The sequence below is a fragment of the Chinchilla lanigera genome, unplaced genomic scaffold, assembly GCF_000276665.1.
Source record: "Chinchilla lanigera isolate Chin_1 unplaced genomic scaffold, ChiLan1.0 scaffold00022, whole genome shotgun sequence".
In the NCBI taxonomy this organism is placed as follows: domain Eukaryota; kingdom Metazoa; phylum Chordata; class Mammalia; order Rodentia; family Chinchillidae; genus Chinchilla; species Chinchilla lanigera.
Window position 1 is genome coordinate 22966264 of NW_004955423.1, and position 7152 is coordinate 22973415.

Here is a 7152-nt window from a genome sequence, read left to right on the forward strand (position 1 = left end):
ATTGTTAATTTCCTACCACTTTGTTTGTAACTCTGTATTGTCTGTACTGCTCTTTTGCTATTTTGTAAAATGTTGTCTATCTGTTAATGTTTTCCTCCTTTTATTTTTAAATTAAAAAAAAACAAATTTCACATGACCCTATTGATACTTCGGTTAAGATACATGGTAAATCAAATAATTTCAGAAAAGCTTTGCTTATGGGAGGTTTATTAATAACTATGAATAGATTACAATTTACCTGTTGGGTGTGGTGGTGCATGCCTGTAATCCCAGCACTCAGGAGGCTGAGGCGGGAGGATGGTTGTGGGTTTGAGACCAGCCCGGGCTACAAAGTGAGCTCAAGGCCAGCCTGAACTGCATAGTGAGACCCTGTCTCAAAAAGATAAAAAAAAAAAAAATACAATTTATGTAATTAATTTGTGTACTCAATAAATATTTATTGAGTTATTACCATGTACAAGCCAGTGCTAGGATATAGCAGTGAACCAAACACAATATCTATTCTAAAGGAGCTTAAAGTCCAGATTGGAGTGTAGCTAAATAATCAAGAAACTACAATTCACTGTGATAAGTGAGGTGTTAGGGAGAGTGCAGGAATGCAAACAACAGGCATCGTGTATGAGCATGGGCTGAAGGAAGCTGAGACCTAAAGGATGACTATGAATTAGGCAAGCAAATTATGATTGGCTTTGAAGCCATATTAATGAAAAGAATATGACTGATATTTACATTCTGATAATAATAAAAACAGGTGTTTTTCATACTCTGTGTCAGTCTTTGTCTTATTTTGTTGTATTAGCCAGAGTTCTCCAAAGAAAAAGAATAAACAGTGTGTGTGTGTGTATGTGTGTGTGTGTGTGTGTGTGTGTATGTGTGTGTGTGTGTGTGTGTGTGTGGAGAGATTTTCTATAAGGAATTCACTCATGAAACTATGTAGAATGGCAAGTTCAAATCTGCAGATTGGGGTTGGCAGCCTCTCCACTAAAGACAGCCAATAGTGCAATGCAAGCTGAAGGCCACCACGAGTAGATCCAGGACAGCCAGGACTGCAGGAATAAGGCTTTCTGGTCTACTAAAGCCTTACATGATTGAATGGGACCCACAAACGTTATGAAGGATGATCTGATGTTCTCCACTGATTAAAATGCTAATCATACCTAATGTGAATACCTACCAATTTAAATGTTTGAGCAAACACACATACACCTTGTGACCCAGTCAAGTTGGCACACAACAGTAATCATCACCTGCATATAAATCAATATCATCATCTCCACCATCTGTGAAATTGGTACAATTATGGTCATCTCTCTTTAAAAATATGTAGATATTTTCTAGATAAATAAATAGACACAAAGACTTCAAGCTGAAGGAGAACTGTAAGTAAAGATACAGAGATATAAGACATTAGTAGTGATGATGGCCCAAGTATGGTGTGAATGTGAGGTGGTGATACTGTGAGGAGAAAAGGAGAAAGCACCAGAGGAACCAGCATTGGGGACCTCTGCACTTACTGTTCCTCTGCCTGGAGAGTTGGCCCAGGTCTCGACTTAAGCAGTACCTTGCCCATCTTCAGGCCTTTGTTCAAAGTTCTTTTTTATAGCGAAGCTTCCCTGGACCACCCTGACTTATCCCATTTTCTACTCTATTTTTCTTTATGTGCTTATTATCGGCTGACAAACTGTATAGTTTGCTTATTTACCTTGCTCGTTGCCTACCTTTCCCCTTTAGAATATAATCTTCTTGTGCTCAGCAACTTTCTGTTGTCTTCTGAATCCCCATCACATAGACTAGATCCCCACCACATAGCCAGAGAAGGCACTCATTAAGTAATAGTGAATGACACACTTGCTTCTATCCTCATTTTTGTAAACTTGGAAACTGAGGCACAAATTGATAAAATTAGTAAGTTGTTTGGATTCTTCAGCTTTCTATTACTGTGACAAAATGCCTGAAGATATCAACTTTAAGGAGGAAAAACCACTTGGCTCACAGTTTCAGAGAATTTAGTCCATGGTCTGCCAATTCCATTGTTTCTGAGTCTGTGGTGAGGTAATCCATTGTGACAGGAAGGTCTGGAAAAGGAAAGCTGGTCGCCTTGGGGTGGCTAGAAGAAAAGAGAGAGAGAGAGAAGACGGGGCCCAACAAGACACCTCCTTCCCAGGTACCCCAGAAAGGCCCACTCCCTTCAGCTGGGCCCCACCTCTTAAATTGGTGTCACCTCCCAGTAGTCCAAAAGATTATGACCCCATCAGTGGATTAATTCACTGATTAAAGCAGATGTGTGGTGACTCAATCACCTTCCCAAACCCACCTCCACTGCACTGGTGAGCAAGCTTTAAGCATGTGAACCAGTAGGGAACATTCTATATCCAAATCCAAATCTTAATACAGCAGGTAGTCAGACACAAGCTGGAGCTCGATGAATGGCCACTGGGCCTGAGAGACAATGATCTCAACTTCCTGAGCTTGCAGTCTCAATTTCTTGAGAGGGGCTTGTGAGACCCTTCCACGTACCCTGCCTGAACATCTGCCTAAGCCTGGGGTCAGTATATGTGACCTAGGGGACTAAAGCCCCAGACTAACCCCCTTAGATCCTATCTGACCCAATTCAACTTCACTTACCTAAATGTGCATTGTGGCATTGCCTTCCCTTGTTAGGGACAGCCGCCCTGTTCATCTCAGCTAAGTCCATGAAGTTTGAAAGCTTCCCCTCACCCTTTTGGAGAAGGAGAATGGAATCAGTGGGTGTATGCAGAGCTTTGTGGGGAAGGCAAAGGGATGGAAAATCAAGAAATTATGTACATACACCAATTTCCCAAAACAAGTGCAACTATTGTACACAAACATTAACTAACTTAACAGCAAAGAGCTTCTAAAGTAGAATATTAATTAGAAGAAAGCACAATTAATGTTGCTAGTAACAACCCTCAACCATTCCCCCAAATTGTAGGAAAACAAGAGATACCAAACCTGTCCTGTGGCACTCTGCCTCTACTGAGTTGTCTTCCAGGAGCTCTCCCAGTTGTACTTGCTTCACCCTCGGTAGAGAGACTTGTAAGCCTGTGGCCTCCTGACTCTGAGCTCCTCTCTGTGGACCTCTTCACAGATCTTCTTGGGAAGGATCCAAGAACTGAGACGCTCTCCACAGCACAGTGCACATGCAACACAGATCACCAGCTCAGCCCAGGCAGATCCCAAATCTGGCAAAATTAGCACAGAACATTTTATATTTTTAATCACTCTTTGTATTTGACAGGAGGACAGCAGTCACCAAGAAAACACTCAAATGAAAGGAAGAGACAAGGCATGCTCTGCACACACGCTTAGCACATGTGTGCAGATCCCAACCCATGAGAGTGCAAGAGATGAAAGATCCAGAATTGACGCACTAGAGGAAATACGGAGACTGAGGAGTAAATGCTGGGACACAGTACTTAAGCAAGATGAGGAAGAAACAGAGAAGGAAGAATATCAGTAGAGAATACCGTCATGTTAATAAATCCAAGGAGAAATGGCTCTTCAAATGATCTCAACAGTCTCAACCATTGCAGTGAGATCACTAAAAATAATAAGTGAACAAAATGCATTTCTTTTGGCAACAAAAAGAACCTGGTTGGAGAAAATAGACAGCAATACAGTGGAAGATGAGCAATATTACTAAGTATATGTCTAAGGAAAGAAAGACAATCGAGTGTGGTGGGTGTGGTGACAAAAGCCTGTATTCCCAGAACTCTGGGAAGCTGAGGCAGGAGGATTTCAAGTTTAAGCCCAGCCTAAACAACTTAGAAAATTAGGAAACCCCATTTCAAATTTTTTTTTAAAAAGGCTGGGGATGTGTTCAGTGTGGAAGCCCTGGGTTCAGTCCAGAGTATTGTCAATAACTAAATAAATAAATACATAAATAAATGCTGGGGATGCAGTTCAATGGAAAGGCTCTGTGTTCAATCCCCTGTGCCACAGAAAAGGAAATTACAAGAAAAAAGTTTATCAGTCAGCTTTCCCGTCAATGGGACAAAATCCCAACACTCACAACTGAAAGGACAGGTTTATTTTAACTCACCATTTCATTGGGGTTAGTCCATTGCAAACCAGTTTACTACACGGCGGGGTGGATGCTGTTAGCAGTGCACACCTGATCACTTTATGATGAGTGGGAAGCAGAGAGAGAAATGGAAAGATGGGGACAGGAACACACCCGTCCAGGTCAGGCTGTCAATGACGCCACCAAGGCCCTACCTCCTAACAGCACATCCAGCTCTGAATGCCTCAGTGGATGAATCCACTGATAAACACAGCACCTCCCCATCCAACCGACTTCTGAACATGAGATCTCAGGGAGACATTTTAGACCTAAACCGTAACATCCCACCCTAGCTTTCAAAAGATTTCTGTCCAACTCATTGAACAAAATGCACTTAACCCATCTCTAAGAGTTACAAAAGACCTAACAGTGCCAGCAACACTGAAGTCTAAATCCAAAGCATCCTTGGAAACTCAAGGCAAACTCTTAGCTATGAGCCTTCCTTGAAAAACATAAAGTTAAATATTCCCAACATATAATGGCACAGGTTAAACATTTCCATTCTATGAGGAAGAAATAGAGAACAAAAAAAAAAAGAATAGGACTATAGCAAGACCCATCAGTACAACCATTAGCTCTGTAGCTCCATGTTTAGTACCCAGGAAGTGCTGTGGTACAACATAAACTCCAAAGATTTTGGGCAGACCTGTCCTTGTGCCTTTGCCAGGTAGAGCTCCTCTCACTGTCTGTGGCATTCCTTGGCAGAAGACCCACAGTCATGGATCTCCAACATCCTGAAGTCTTCACTGCACCATGAACATGGCACTTCCACGACACAAATACATGAAACTTTTGGGAGACATTTAGACATTAACAGAAAATGATAGTGCAAATTCTAGAGGGTGCTGAAAGCCAGATTGGAGGATAAAGAGCCCAGGTAGAGGCCTCAGCATCGCTCAGAGAAGGGCAGCAATGTGTGTGGCCATAGGACAGTGTGGCTGAGGACTGTCCTAGCTTTGGTCCCGGCTTTCCCAATAGGATAGCCATTCATCTTTACCCTAGTAATTTCTATATTAGTCAACCAGGGTTCTCATAAAATACCACACACAGTGATTTCAGCAACAGGAGTTTGTTCTGGAGGCTGAGAAATACAAGAGCAAGGTACCAGTCAGTTCTGTGTCCCAGTGAGAGATCCCCTCCTGTTTGCAAATGCCACCTTCCCACTGTAGCCTCACATGGTGGACAGAGGAATTGGAATTAAGTTCTCTGGTGTCTCCTTATGAAACTTAATTCCACCAGAAGAGCCCATTCTCATCACTTCATCTAAATCTAATGACCTCCAAGATCCCATCTTCAAATAGCATCACATGGTGGGGAAAAAATTCCAACCTGTGACTATTTTTAGTGGGAGATAATTTAGTTTGTAGCACTTTTCTGTGTCCTTATGTGTAAAATGTGACTAACAATACCTACTTCAAAGATTTTCAAAGTCCCTGTCATAGAGAATGAGATTTAAAAAAAGAAGAAGAAGAAAAAAAAAAAAAATATATATATATATATATATGTCTTTTGGGAGTGGAAGAGACATAACCATGATGAGTATAATAAATGAGTTTATGACTTTTGGGTTGAGAGATTGAACTATTTTAGGTAGAAGCCTTAATGTGCTTAGTGAAGTTGGAGGCAACGTCACAAGTTCCAGTAGTAGAGAACATCTTGAATACAGAGCACAAGAGACGTTTGAGAGAGCATTTATATGGAAAGGGAAAGGAATTCTAAATGTTGTTGAAAAAAAGCAGCTGATCTTGAAAAATTCCTTCAGCACAGCTAAAAATCAACCAGAAGCCTCTAAATCCAATGCTTCCCCTTTCCAGTAAGAAAAGGATCCAAGCATTGACCTTGGGAAGCATAGCAGGTCTCATTATCCTCTATCAAATGATTTGGGGTGGTCATTTAACCTAACCAACCTCAGTAGCCTCATAATTACAAGGAGTGAACACATTAGCAGACATACTCTGTGCCGGGCACTGATCTAAGCTTTTTTATGTGTAAATGTCTTGAATTCCTGCAGTAGCATTCTAAAGTCTCATCATTATCTCTATTTTTCAGCTGAAGACACACAGGCCATCAACAGGAGCAGCCTGGCAGCTGAGCTTCATTTCTGATGTCCAGAAGGAGTCCAGAGACGGAATAGTTGAGCTCAGGCTGACTATGCCATTGCCATACTGGCCTCTGTGCTTAATGGATTAAAGCTGGGCTCTCTCTATAAGATTGAATATAAATTAGATAGAAACATAATTATTGAGGTTGTTGTGTGAGCCTCCGGTCCCTCCCTCATCACCATAACCTCCAGGCAGGGTACAATCCCCAATACTCAAATACTGGGTAGCACAAACGATTACAAACTTTCTTCAAATCCTACCCGAAGCTCTCATCCCCACACAAAACCCCCTAATATTTGACTCTCAGACCCCCGCTAAAAGTATAAAAATATGAATTTGTTTGCTGTTAAAGTCTATGGATGTTGAAGCTTTCTGACATTCAGGCAGTTAACCCTCCTGTTGAAAGCCCTCACCACAACAGCCTGAGGCACAGTCAAAAGAAATGTCAGTGATGCCCAAAATGCCCAAGAGAATAAATGGGCTTCTCTCCAAGGCCCCGGGAAAGAGCAAGTTGAGCTTAGTAAAACACAGCAGGAATCTTGTCACTGTCTGCAGTATCCGCTGCAGGGACATTCGCACCGTCATGTTTCAGAGGGAGCTCTTCGGGTCGTCATCCTTCTGCCCTCCTAAATACTAACAGAAAATCACAAAATGAGGCAGAAGTGAAAAAAATGTGGAGGCGGGATTTTGCTTTCCATTTTCACAGCGTATTGCTAAGATTGCTGGGGGTTTCTCCCCCACCCACCAACACGCACGCACGTACCCGCACACACACACGTGCCCAGGGAAACTTTTAAAAATAATCAGCCAGTGATGCAGTAAAAAACCGACTGCTGGGTGGAAACTGCTAATTTACAAGTGAAACTAAAGAGCCAACTCAACTTTACTAGACCCTGCGCAGGAAGATGTTTGAAAATCCACGCCGTCGCTGGATACCCAGCCTACCGCAGAGTGCAGGCGCAGGAT

General features: G+C 42.1%; 1 pseudogene; it reads right to left on the minus strand.

Moving 5' to 3' along the window:
- The window catches only part of LOC102003668, a 64677-nt pseudogene extending 57906 nt beyond the window's left edge, over nucleotides 1-6771 (minus strand).
- Between the last annotated feature and the right edge of the window lie 381 nt (nucleotides 6772-7152).